This window comes from Periplaneta americana, chromosome 15 (genome assembly GCF_040183065.1).
Source record: "Periplaneta americana isolate PAMFEO1 chromosome 15, P.americana_PAMFEO1_priV1, whole genome shotgun sequence".
NCBI lineage: Eukaryota > Metazoa > Arthropoda > Insecta > Blattodea > Blattidae > Periplaneta > Periplaneta americana.
This window is the reverse complement of record NC_091131.1, coordinates 50,541,771-50,556,627: the sequence shown is the minus strand read 5'-3', so window position 1 is coordinate 50,556,627 and position 14,857 is coordinate 50,541,771. Positions and strand designations below refer to the sequence as shown.

The 14,857-nt window shown below is 36.1% G+C and overlaps 1 protein-coding gene across 2 annotated transcripts in view; it reads left to right on the top strand.

The window, feature by feature from the left end:
* cwo (transcription factor cwo) overlaps positions 1–14,857 on the top strand; it is a 63,612-nt gene that overhangs the window by 31,588 nt on the left and 17,167 nt on the right. The gene's annotated exons all lie outside the window — the stretch shown is intronic.

The following is a 14,857-nucleotide window of genomic DNA, read 5'->3' as shown; positions in this document are numbered from 1 at the left end:
TACGCTGCAGAGGCGGGCGCGAAGTACTGTATGTGTTTGGATGGTGCAAAGTGGTAAAGTTAATACAGTATTTTTTCTAATACAGAGTGTGGATATATTATAAGAAGATATGTACTTACATATAAGCTAATTTTCATGACAAAAATTAATATCTTATTGTCTAGAATAAGTGTCTGGATAAACATTGCAAAGAGTTTGAGTTTTACCTTATTATATATTTCGAGTTGACTTTTAAAAGGTGTAGCCCTCTATCACCTCGATAAAATTTTGTAGAGATATTCATTATACTTTTCTGAATACGACGTCGTGATTTTTTTCTGCAAACAGGTGCAGACAGAGTAGCTATTAATTAATTTCAGACACCATGCGCTCCGTAATCCGGAGAGCTGTTTTCCAGATGTGGAACAAGACCGAGAGAAAAGTGAAATTCTCAAATATAATTGAACATTTTGGTCTCAAAGATTACTCTGAAGACATTTTACAGTCAATAAAAAAATGAATTAAATTTCTATGCTCGAAAATTCGATTACGGTGGGAGAAATACAGCAGAAATGAGAAAACTGTCTTAAAATATAATGCGCTATGTTTCAACCAAGATGCAAAGTCTGAAAATAAAATACATAATACGTTGCCATCTACTACAAAGCAATTCCAATTTGATTCTGCCAGTACAAGCATTCGAGGACGTCCACGTAAACTTTTCGGAGACTGAACGAAGGATCAAAACAGAAAAAAAAAAAATAGTCCACATTTTAAAGAAAGATCGCCAGAAGAAAAGCTTTCTGTTGCCCATATGAATTTCAGAACTTCTAGGAAAAGAGATGCGGCCAATATTGTAGGAGAGTTTTCACTTGCATTACTTCAACGTGCGAAAAAAAAGAAAAAAAAAAAAAGATTTTGCAGGAATTTTGCAGGAACGACCAACAATTGTCACCTAATAAGGATCTCGCTTTGATTACTGACCTACAGTTGACCTCAAATCAATATAAAGAATTAAGGGAAATACAAAATCTTGTAACAGTTAATTTAGATCCATCGTTTTACTTATTGCGAAACATTGAAGATAGGATAGGTTCAACATGTTGACATGACATGTTGTTGACATGATAAAACAAAGCAGTCGCAATAAAAACGATGCAAATACCGCAAGAATATTTTTCAGGGAGGTTTCCACTTTCGCATGTATTACGGGAATAGATGGAAATCTAATAAGTCGTTTACACATAATATATCAGAAACCTTTTTCATGCGGTTTTGCAATACTGATGAACAGGCACTTGACATGTATGCAAGGGAGACAAGGGAATTATATTTATGCTTGCACAAATAGTATTATATGCCTACAATCCTTTACAAACTCTTGGCTCATGGTCAGAAGGTCACAGGACACTATTATACTTACTGGCAAACTATCTGAGGAAGCTCAGGAAACGACGAACAAATACTATATTAGACTTTTCAGAGAAGTCTTCGCAAGAAAAACATCAAGAAAGACACAAATACCGATCTTTTACTCAGGCTACTTATTTCTTTGGACCCTTACATCACCAGCTTAAATAAATTAAGAAGAGGAAATTGCGGTCGATTTCAATAGTAGTGCTGCAGTTGTCTCCGAGCCTCCATTAGTCGGTGCTGTCAAAGGAGAGACTAGTAGCGAGGATACAGATTCTGATGGGGATGCATCTGACGTCCGAACGAGTAAGATATATAGCAATATTCCTTCGCCTTACGCTTTCAATTTTAAGTGTATCCCACATTATGAACATTAATTCCACATTGTGAACATTAATTTATTTTTTTGACTCGAATCGAAATTTTTTTACAACATTACTATTTTTATTTTCAGTAAAAATAGTTGCTATTTTCATTTTCATTTTCATTATTAAAAACTTATCCACTTCAATAATTGAAGGTACATACTAAATTTTATGAAAATTGAGCGATTAGTATTCGAGAAATGATTTTTGGCCGGCTAGACTCGCTAAATTACACACTGTGCGATGTGGTGAACAAAGTGTATTTTGGGGATTTTCCCCAAACACTTCGGTTTCCTCTGCTACACTTATTCTGTAGTTGCCATAATATCGTCGTGTCTTCATAATCTCATCTGCTCTGAATGACGTATCTTGTTACATAAAGATGGACTGTAACCGTCGCATGTCGTTCAGTGTTCGAGGCGTTGCACACCTGGTTTTCCACAACACGTGAGCGATATGATAAAAAAAACAGGTCGAGGAACTTATCACGTGAAGCGCGATGTGAAACGTGGCGCGCGGCACACAGCCGCAATCACTACTCTTTTCGAAGCATGCAACTCAAGTACAAAGTTGCCCGTAGCGAAAACAGGCACAAGGAGAAATATAGCAGCTTGTCGTACAAGAAACCTGTAAATAAACCTGTTTAACGAAATGACATCTTGAGTAGGGCTTGTATCACCGGCCAAAACTTCAGTGCCAATATTTTCGTACGAATCTGAAGTTCGACTGGTATATGTAGCTAGTCGGCGATGTATGCAATGGGGGGGAAAGGAACTGGCCACCCTACTCCATTATCTCCTGGCCTAGTTGCCTCATAAGTGGTGCCTAGTTGGTATCACTTGTGAGATTCAGACCTATCTTCGGACAGTTGACTAAACAACAATATATATAGTTGTAGCCTTGTAGAATACTGGTCCGGTAGTTTTTGTAGAATACAAAAATCGGGTAATCTACGGTAGAAAATGCCGTAGAATTTGAGCACTGATCAGGAAAGAAACTGGAATGCATGTATAGGAATCGTATTTTTTTAATTAAGGGTTACAGAGTCACATAAAATTCAACAAAATGCTTTTGTAGGATATACTCAAATAGTGCTCTAAGCTGATTATGAGTGTTATAAATTTATTAGTGCGAATTGTATCCTGGCGTATGTGTAAGATATGAAACAGGTACGGTATTTAGAAGTTCCAGACGTGTGGAAAGAATAAAATTTGTTACTTATTTTTAAACGCTCAGACTTTTTCTACCAATAATTATGTGGTATTTTCAAAGCAAATCGCTTGACAGATTGTGAACAAAGGGTATACTAAGATGTTCTCTCATACGAGTGCCATTGCATTACGTTAAATCCATCCGCATTTTACTCCCTTCTTGTTGTTGATGGCTTTTGTATCACGCAGATCACACACTTCACACCTAGGGAGCATTCTGAGGACCTTCACTTGAACATTGAGGTGATCCTGCCTACATAAACCCTTTATATACACTTATTTAAATTTTAGATCGTTACGAGTTGCAGAAATATTGTATACCAGAAAAATTAATTTCTAATAAGGAAACACAAGTGTGCTTTTTCTTATACAAACTCTTAATTATGTATACAATCCCTCAGGTAACATCTAGAACTTTATGAGTTCCAGAAAAATCAATTTCTAATAAGGAAACACAAATGTGCTTTTTTTTTATACAAACTCTTAATTATATACACAATCCCTCAGGTAACATCTAGAACTTTATGAGTTCCAGAAAAATCAATTTCTAATAAGGAAACACAAATGTGCTTTTTCTTATACAAAGTCTTAATTATATGCACAATCCCTCAGGTAACATCTAGAACTTTATGAGTTCCAGAAACAGCGTAGGGGAACCAGGGGCGGAAGGGAACCTTTAACATGAAAATGGATATAAAATGTTATATATTGTAAGTAAAAAGCAGAAATTTTGTAGAAATGTTCTTTAATATGTCCTCTTAACTATGAAGCACGAAGGTTACATACTAGAAATGTATAGGGGCAACCAATAACAAAAAATAAAATAATATGGAAGTGGTTCATTTTGCCCCACCCCTGGGGCAGAATGGAACCCTATTGATACACTGTCAAATTTCACACAATTACCTCCCATGAGGCAGACTAATACCAGCATCATCCATTCAAATCAATAGCAATAAGGGCACATCAAAACATTATACAATTAAAAAGAAAAGAATTCAATCAGCCCCAACACATTTTGCACAGATTTGTTGCGCTTCATCATCTTCGCTATCGATTCCTGCACAAGAATTATGTGCCCAGTTATGGCAGGAGACACAAGCTACCCATCCTTCTGTCGAATAAGAATACAAGTCATTGCGGAACAGGCATTCTGCATCACTCTCATCATCTTTTTTTTTTAGTTGGTTATTTAACGACGCTGTCTCAACTAATGGATTATTTAGGTCGATGGAATTGGTGATAACGAGATGGTATTTGGCGAGATGAGGTGGAGGATTCGCCATAGATTACCTGACATTCGCCTTACGATTGGGAAAAACCTCGTAAAAAAACTTAACCAGATAATCAGTCTAAGCAGGAATCGAACCCACGCCCGAGCACAACCTCAGATAAGAGTCAAACGCGCTACCACCTGAGCTACGTCGGTGTTTACTAAACTTAATTATTATCGATGAAGACAAGCTTCAAAAGAAACCACCATAAACATTACTCTGAGGTTCTAATTAACCATTGTAACAAGAATGATTTCATGAACAGTCATAAAGATATCAGATTCCAGGGAAACCGTTGTATTAGCAACATGTTCTGTTGTAACATCAAAATGAGAAGTCGTGGTAGTAAAAAGAAATAATCATTCAAGGAAAACTCAATTTCCAAAGCACACTCTGGTAACATTTACCAAGGAAATATTATAGGTCTACTAGCGTTAAAAAAAAAGTCGTACCATATGAAGACTAATACATTATCGAGTATTAAGTATTCTAAACAGTACCCGTGTTCAAGCCAAAGAAACCGTTATAACTGTGCTATATATGAGAAAGAATACTAGTTTCCAACGGAATAGTCGTAATATGAGTAGTTTGTAAGGATAACACTGTAACAATGCTAGCGTTCAATAAAAATATCCTGACAACATTCGTTTCCAAAGAAACAAACTAACAATTTGTGGTTAAAAACTAATCAACCAACTAGCAGTAATAATATGAGCATTAATACCGCCTGCAAACTAAACAAGATCACACCTCCAATTTCCGTTGTTTTTCACGTGAGTGTGGAACAGGGTCGTTGCTCGGCGTTGCGGTGCATATCTAATCTTGGGTGTTAAATCTATTGATTGCGAAAGGGACTGGGCGGGTTATTTTTACAGGGGCGGCGCGTCAAGGCACGAGGAGTCACTTGTTTGTCGTTTTTCGCTTCACGCGTGATCTCACTCACGTGGTAGCACACATGTGCAGCGCAGCATGACCTCGTAGGGCAGCGTCCTGCTGGGCGGGGCTCTGACGCGTTTAATAAACATTAGCAAACCAAAGAAACCGAAATTTGATGCGCGACAGATTATAATTATGAGATTTTCAGTGATAGACTATGGGACAGATTACTTTCCTTCAATTCTGGTGCTCGCCTTTTCTCATTCCAAATTGCCTCATTTATATATAGGCCTACTTTACACATATTGTTGACATCGAATAACCTTAATAGAATCGTCAAATAAATACTGTATCTACTTCAGATTAAGCTACGTTTGCTCTAAGAAAAATTACCAGCCAATTGTTTCTTCTCCTATTCCCCATGTTGTTTGCTTTGAGGACAAACGGCTCTGAGGTCAACGCCTCGATTGAGACTCCAAATGTCTCTGTAGCATAGCGTCTCGTCAGAGTCTCTGGATATTAGTCTGTTTTTGAAGGGGAGTATGGATAGTAATTTTTGAAGGGGAGTATGGAAATGGTTTTTGAAGGGGGTTAAGATTCTTCTTCCTCCGGGCAGGAAGTAAACCTGTAAATTCCATACAGGGGCGTATTTTGCGGACTACCGGGGCTACCGGCGGTAGCCCAAGGAAATTACAAAAGAAAAAGTTTATAATATAACATAATGTAATAATTTTGTATTACCGTATTAGTTTTACCACAGTAATTAAAATTAAAGTAATTGTTAGATTTATATGCGCTCTCTGCTCTCGAAAAGAAACAAGTTGTCAAGGCGGCATCGCTGGAGAAACCGCTGCTACGAAGGGTAGCCTGTGACCGTTCCGCTCACGTCGCACAACTCCCCGTCCCCCCGCTCCCTTCAGTTTCTATCGTGCACTGTAGGTGGGTGAGTTGCCGCTCTCGTGATCGGTTTCTTGGAAGGCGCGAAGCAACAATATGCTTAGTACGCTAGCTCATTAATGTGATTGTGTTCTTGCAGTGCAGTATTTTAAATTTGTGATTTGTTCGAGTGTCTAAGAGTTATATTAATTGTGAATTATTAAGTTTTTAATTTCCCAATTAAGTGATATTGTGAAAAATATAGCAGAACAAGTTTCTGGAGAGGTTTGTGTTGAAAATGACTGTGTAATAGAAGGTTTATTAAAATTGCCTTTTAACCGTCGTACATACAACGAGAAAGTTGAAATTGTGAAAATGGAAAGACCAACTCCTGAGTTAAATTTGTCCATGGACGTAAAAGAAAAACAGCGTGAGTACACACGCCATTTCACTTCAACATCATATAGTAAGTGGAATTGGTTGTGCGGTAGTTCTAAACTGTCTAAACTATTTTGCTGGCCATGTTTGTTATTTAGCCGCGAAACTAATGTGTGGTCAAAAGAGGGGTTTTCTAATATGAACTCCCTTCGAACGGCAGTCCTAAAACACGACAAATCAAAAGCTCATATTTATAGTAGCATGAACTTTGCAAACTTTGGGAAGACAAGAATTGATTTACAGCTAGATAAGCAAAAAGTTCTACACATCAACCAACACAATGCTCTTGTGAAAAAAAATCGGGAGATTTTACTGCGTCTTATTAACGCAGTCTGCTTTCTAGGAAAACAAGAATTGGCTTTTGGGGTCATAATGAGAGTGTGGAATCAGACAATAGAGGAAATTATATTGAATATTTAAGTTCCTTAAGTGAATTTGACCATTTACTGGCCAATCATCTTGAGAGTTCAACAGTATTCCGTGGTACTTCTCCCGCAATTCAGAATGACTTAATATTTGCTATAAGTGGGGTTATGATAAAGAACATAAAATCTGAAATAGAAGAAGCACCTTTTGTGGCCATTGTTGTTGATGAAACAAGTGACTGCTCTAATCAGAATCAATTGTCCACTGTTTTAAGATACGTCGACAGTACTGCCAATGTTCAAGAACGGTTTATAGGATTCACAAATGTCAGTTCGGGCAAAACTGCTGCTGCTTTGTTTCAGCATGTGGAAGGTGTTATAGCAGAATACAATGTCGGCAATAAGTTAATTGCACAGACATACGATGGTGCTTTAGTTATGGCGGGAAATATTAATGGCTTAAAAACAAAACTTCAAGAAAAGTATCCTCAAGCACTATTTGTCCATTGTTACAGCCATGTTCTCAATTTAGTTTTGCAACAAACTACTTTATCCATTCCAGAATGCCGCATTTTTTTTTCAAAACACTGTCGGGTTTAGCTGCATTTTTCTCATCATCTCCTAAAAGATCAGAAAAACTCAAGGAATTTATGAACAAGAAACTCCCAAAAGTAGCACCAACTAGATGGAATTTTACATCTCGGCTTGTAAATACAGTAAAGGAATACAGAGAACAACTGACTGCTTTCTTTGAAAATATCATTTGTAATGACTCTGAAGAAAACTGGGATGATGATGTAATTGTGCAGGCTCAAGGATATTTGTATTTTTTCACACAGTTTCAGAATATATTTCTTCTTGAAGTCTATGCTAGAGTGTTCGCACATACAGATGTGCTCTACAATATTCTTCAGACAAAAAGTTTAGACATAGCATACTGCTTGCAAGAGGTATCAAAGTTAAAACATACTATATCCGAGTTCAGACGTAGTGGGTTTCCGTCCATATGGAGTAATATGGAAAATGAAAATTCTTCAGACAATACAATGGAACCACCATTAAAGCGAAGAAAAGGAGATGGTGAATTGAAATACAGGCAGCTGTACTACAGCATACTAGATCGTATGCACATGGAAATTACTGACAGATTTTCTGATTATGGAAAGCTTCAGTTCACACATCTTCTAGATTCTCAAAAATTTTCTGCTTATAGAGAAAACTTCCCCAATGAGGCACTAAACAAATTATTTCAGTCCTATAACAGTCACTTTGATCAAGTACGTTTGAAAAATGAATTAAGTGTAATATATTCAGCAGAAGTCTTTGATTTTTCGAACAAACCTATCCATGAAATATTATCTGCCATATATGAAAACCAGCTGAACCAAGTTATTCCTGAAGTCCTTAAATTGGCAACATTAATTGTGACAATACCAGCTACGTCAGCATCGGTAGAAAGAACATTTTCTGCATTGAAGAGAATAAAATCCTACTGTAGATCAACTCATACACAAGAACGTTTATCCGGCTTGGCGCTGATGTCAATTGAAAAGTCATTTCTACAGAAACTTCGCAAGCGGCCCAACTGTAATTTCAATGACGAAGTCGTCAAAGTATTTTCGTCCCAATCAAGACGTCTGGAATTCACATATAAATAGGTAAGGAATTTTATTATAGGGTTTTAAAAATATATTTTGTGTAATAATAGGGTCAGTGGTAGCCCAGACCCTTAAACCAGTATACGCCACTGATTCCATATCATAGATTTAAGACACATAAATGAACCCTGTCCCTGTCAAAGGACACTATTCACATTAGTGGGCATTCTTCGCCCACGCTGAATTTTGAATCTAAATAATAAATATTTGCAAGTCTGCAATAAAATTGCTATTACCGGTACTACTACTACTACTACTACTACTACTACTACTACTACTAGTAGTACTACTACTACTACTACTACTACTACTACTACTATGCTATAGACAAGATTTTCAATTGTGATAAATACATCACAGCTCCAAATAAAATTATATATATATATATATATATATTAAGTTCCAAAATATTTTAAATCGTCTTAAACCTATAAGGGTGCTATTCATAGACATTTCCCAGCACGCGCTACGAGCGTGCTAAACTAGCCCAGCTATCCACTGGTTACTAGTACAGAATTCAAATCATATCGTATCGCTAACACTGGTTTATGAATACGAAAAATGCTGATCATCCACCGGAAGCCCGCGCTAAGAATGTCTATGAATACGGCCCTTAGAGTTTAAATAAATAAATAAAAATAATCAAGTAGAATATTAGAATCATTTCATTAACCCAGATATGCCTATTGTCCTATTAAAAGGACAGTTGTCAATGTTTCAAATTACCCTCCCTACAGTTAACGCATTTGATTTTTCACAGCTGTCACTATTACTGGTCTTAATTAGAGGCTTGCTAGGTGTGGAAGACTGGTAATTAGATTTCTGGTCACCGTTGAGTTTGAGATATGGACGTGACAATTGTTCGTTTATTTCAGCTATGGCATCCGAGACGCAAATCAGATAAGAATGTTAAATATTTTTACAGTTCGGAATTATTTTACAAATTGTTGTAGATCAAATGACTCCTAATAAACATAAATATAACGTGAAACCAGTAGCGGCCGGTGATCAAAATCCTCGGTGAGGCCAGATGCAACTAGTTTAAGTGCCTCCGATAGGAAATGTTTGTTTATGATATTAACTATTATTGTTATTATATTATTAATATCATTATTACTGTATTATTATTATTGTTATTACTAATATTAGTCTATTCTTATTACTATAAATGAAAAATAATAATTTCACTCACCATATCAGCTGTTATGCTATGAGTTTCAGTGATTGTTTCAGTGTGATGAAGCATCCCATATTATGTGTTGAAATTCCTCTTTCTTTCTTTTCTTTTTATTTTTTTCCTTTGACAGCAGCAAACAAGGCCAAGAGAAGTTTATTTTGCATCACATTACCACATAACCATTTATGTTGTCCATACCAGGATGCAATAGAAACTCGCGTTTTAAGATTATGTGTCAGAAAAATTATCAGCGATGTCGTAGGTATCTCGGTCGGCTCTCTCCTTATTTAAAACTTCCTTTCTTTCAGTATTATTTCTTCTCGAAAAAGGACACTCTAACAATGAATTAACTGCACCAGCATTATTTCTCTCATTTGTTTCTGTTTATATTTTCTCGAAGTACATAACAACATTGGCCCAGATTCACTACTGTACTACGAAGTACAATAGTAGAACACCCTCGCTTATGTCATAAACTGAGACATAAGGGGAGAAATCTCGAGTGGGTTTCTGCCTGCCAAAGAGCTGGAATTTTGTTATTTATGGCCTAGTTAGGAAGCAAGTCACCACTGCTATTCCCACCCCACTCTACCCTTGAGGCCGGCCCATGGATGGGAGGAGTGAAACCTGACCAGGCCAGCCGAATTGTGCCTCAGCTACAACGTTTTAAGCGTGAACTCAAAGCCCGCGAAAGGACATGAAATGCATTAAGCCAAACCCGGCACGAACCATTCTGGCCTCAGGAACAAATTTTACTGCAAAACAGGTCTATATACATCACAAGCCAGACCCGGCACGAGCGATCCCAGCCTCAGGAACAAATTTTACTGCAAAACAGGTCTATATACATCAAAGTTTTCAAATGCTTGTACAGCGATATATGCTTCATTCAAATAACTAATACATTATATAAAAACACAAAATTTGATTTCAGTTAAGCCAAGTGACTGAGGCCCGGCCTCACTTGCCTCAGTCAATCAGCCGCCACTGCGTGAAACCACAATGCTTTCGAAATACCTATTCATTGCGACATGACAATGACGAAAACTTATGGGTCCTTTTAAAAGGACAGTAGGCATATCCCCATATGTTTTGAAATTTTTTCACTATTTCAATTTTAGTGGATTTTCCCTGCATGAAATGCTATCTACGTTTGAAAATTATGCTAGGGCGAAATTTTATCTCAAATACAGACATATTACTATAATGCAGCCTACAAATGCCACACAGAGTTCGTGTGCACTCAAAATTGGGCTTCTGGCGTCTTGTCAGCCCACTGAGGTGTGTGGATATGAATGGAAAAGTTGAGACAGTGTCGGATGTAGTTGCTGGGTAGCTAGTTGGCAGAGCGTTAGTTCGATAAGCCAAAGGTCTCGGGATCGTTACCCGGCTCCGGAACAATTTTTCCTTTCAAAATTTCAAGTCTGTTTCACAGGGAGATATACTTGAAAGCCATATTTGCATAGCAAGATCTGTTTACAAGTGGAGGACTGGTGACGTTCTGGAGGGAGGTATTGAACGGACATAAGTTTCTATTGTTTTTCATTTAGTATTTTTGGAAGAGGTCTTATTTTCTTTCTAAATTGTCATTGTCATAACAATGTAGATTTTTAGAAAATGAACTGAAACCTGTCTTTCGACATTGCCACAGCAACTGCTTCATTATATGTATCGTCACTTCTCTCCCAATATAACCTCCTCCTCGAAACTTCAACATTCTTTTCGCCTATTACTTATTTTTACGTATCAATAGCAATACGATACTATTCAATGACGAAAGCATTCTAGAGTTAAAACGAATTAAGCCGCAATGCATCAGTCTTCAGAATAATATTAGTAGTAATAATAAATAAACTATAATAAAATAATAACGTAATGATTTGTTAATAATAATAATAATAATAATAATAATAATAATAATAATTGTAAATTACAACAATTACATTGTTTCCTTTCATGTAAGCATAGTATACAATTATTCCTCAAAATGTATGCTCATATGCCTACTGTCCTTTTAAAAGGACACCTGTTTCTAGCTCAACCAGTTACAACTAGAATGTTTCGACACCATACAAATACTTCAGTTATATACTGCATTAAATGATATTTGAAAAATACACAAAAATTGCAAAAAAATATTTCAGGTATATCTGGGTTAAGTTCGCATAACCAAGCACGTAATATCCATATTGCTTGTAGTCGGTGTAAATACATGACAGTACAAACATAAACTTCAGGAATTCAAAAAGAAAAGATAAAAATAATGTGTTCATAAAAACTAGAACGTTTCGAAATCTTGGTTTATTATTAATCGAATCTGGATATGATAGTTATCTAAAACATCCTCTTTATGATGGGTTATTCTCTGAAATTGCTGCAATTTTGTAGGCTTAATGTCTTTGCCGTTTGAAGTTTTCCCTGTTATCTCAACGAAACCTAATTTCGTTTCAGCGACATCTGAGAGTTTTCTTCTTGGAATGTCTGTCCACATAATACACAGTAATGTGCACATTCTTACAGTCTGTGAATTTTTCTCTGCGTCCTTGAACAGAATTTTTCCCTGAAATGTTTTCAAATTCAATGTCTCTTGATATTGAGAGAATACGTGTGGAGATATCTGACTGTTTTCATATATTCTCGATAATAATGTAATGGATAGGCATAACTCTTAAGCAGTTCAATAACTTTCTTGAGCAAGAATATAAAAACATACAGAGCTACAACAACTTTAGATAGTTCTCATTACCAGCAAGTGAAAATAAATCATTCTTTTGGAAGAAAATGTCCTCTAATGTTAAAGATATGGTTAGTGATCTTTGGACCTTGTTGATCTTGTCCTGGATAAATTTTGTCAGTGCAACATTGTTACTAATTCATTGTACCCTTATCAAAGCTGAAGTTGAGGACGTAACTGCAATTTATTCTTCCATATTGTTAAGAGTCTATCTACCTTGGAAGAAAAATTGAATTCCAGGAAAGAAGGAAAGTTTATTCCATCATCAGTTAACAGTTTTTTTCCCCCCATTTTTAGGATATGCTTCATGCAACACTAATGAATTTTTCACTGTATCTTGTGAATTTCATGAAAGCGCTGTTGAATATAGCAATACCTGGTACATTAATATATTCTTAAGAACTAAATGCAGGATTGGTTGGACATTTTCTACGAAAAGGAGCATTAAAAAATTCCCGATTATTTTACTACGAACATATTATAGATAGACTTAAACTAAATGAAAGCAGCTGCTTGTTTGGCGAACTATCTTGTTTGAAGCAATATGTAACAAGAATAACAAAGAAAGAAAATAATAAAGTGGAATGAAAAAGATGATAATCTTTGCTCAGTAGTGAAATCGCCTCAATTTTCTATGTAAAATTAGTTCTTCTGTAAGTGCTGATTGAACTTTCACTGCGCCATCCTGAAGGTAATGAACAAGATTTTTCTTCAGTGAACATGATGTGAACGTCCAAAAGAATCATGCTGATATAGAAACTGTTCGAAGTATGTTGTCAACAAATTAACAAAATTCAATATAACGTGCCAAGAATTTCCTGCAAAATTGGAATCCAGTGATACTCTAAGTCTGAAAAATACCAGTAATTTAAAAGTAGAATAAGTATTTTAAACTTCTAAAATCTGCGTAAAACGTATGTAACTACAGTAATTATATGGAAAATTAACAGAAAAGTTAAAAGTTGTTTTTAGTTACATCGTTTGGTCGGTAATTGTTGTCGGAAATGGTGAACAAATCTGGTAACCTTATCTTAAAGAGAAATTGTTGGGTGTCTATAATTACCGAAATTATCCATAACAAGGTAGGATTTTCGGATGCATATCAAGATTCAGATGACACCCCATTAAAAATGGATATTCAGACGTCGTCATCAAATACGGTACAAGATCGAATTGATATCAAAGTAGAATTTTTTATATTTATCATCATCATCATCATCATCATCATCAGACACGTGTCAATTAAACACAACTTGGAAATTCCGAATGCCTACTATGCTGTTCAAGTTAGAATTAGGTAATGAAAAGGTGGCATTTATAGATGTCTATCGTCAGTCTCAAGTTATAATACATAGTAAAGTATTCATATGGGCATCTACCATGCAAGTAAATTGGAATTAATTTTAGAGTAAATTTTTTGGGTATTTATAGTAAAACAAAACTTACAGTCCATCGCAAAGATAGAATTTCGAGTATGGATTCAAAATTCTACCCGAGAAAAACCAATTACGTAAGAAAAATTGGGCTTCCGCAGGCGCACTCCGACCCTGACACTGGGCACGTCTCAAGGGCAAATGCTCAGAAAACCGGAGTTTGTCTAGTTTATGTTGGTGTTGTTGTTGTTTGCTAATGCTGAATTTCTGACAATGAAATCATTAATTCTCTCGCTCTCCAATATTTTTCACTCAAGGACGCCAAGTTGATAGTGGCTGGGCAGTGTTGAAGATGATTTTGATCCATTTCCTCTTGAAGATCACATAAGGGGCAGAGTGGTGAAGGAGATATTCCAATCCTGTGGAGATGCTTGGCCAAGCAGTCCTGGCCCGTAAACAGTCTAGTTTATGTAACATTCCACAGTTGCTCAACAAATTGGCACATAATCTACTTTAGCGCATTTGTGAACTTGAAGATTAATCACCGTGCTCACAAAACTCAATTGATTCTACCTCTTTCGAAACAATTTTAGGCCATCTCAGAAAGAAAATTATAGCAATTCATTTTATGTTTTAATTTCTACATTAGCCTACCCAGCGATTCATATAAGCATAAACTGTTTTATTTAATTTTTTTTAAATCCAAACCCCAAAACTGTTTATTCTTCTGTCACTTCTCACCAAATAAACAGTCTGTAACATTTTGTTGGTATATTAGTGGTGAAACAGTTTTCCTGAAAGTACTTGGGTTTTCCCTGTCGACTCTTTTCTACCATTATTGCTTCAAGGTGGCTATGATTTTGAATCATAGCATCTGCAGTTTATTTTTAGGTGTATGTGAATTAAAAATGTCAGCTGTTTTGCGAATTAGACGTAACAGTTTTAATTTTATAACCCATCTTTGAACTGATGTAACATGCAATTTTTTTGGTCCTATTTAATACTGCGCAATACATCATATGCCTCAGCTGAATACTGTATTTTACTTTCGTTTTACATATTATGCCTCATTAATTTCGTGGACTGGCGTCTTTATAGCGTCGGTCCTTATTGTATGG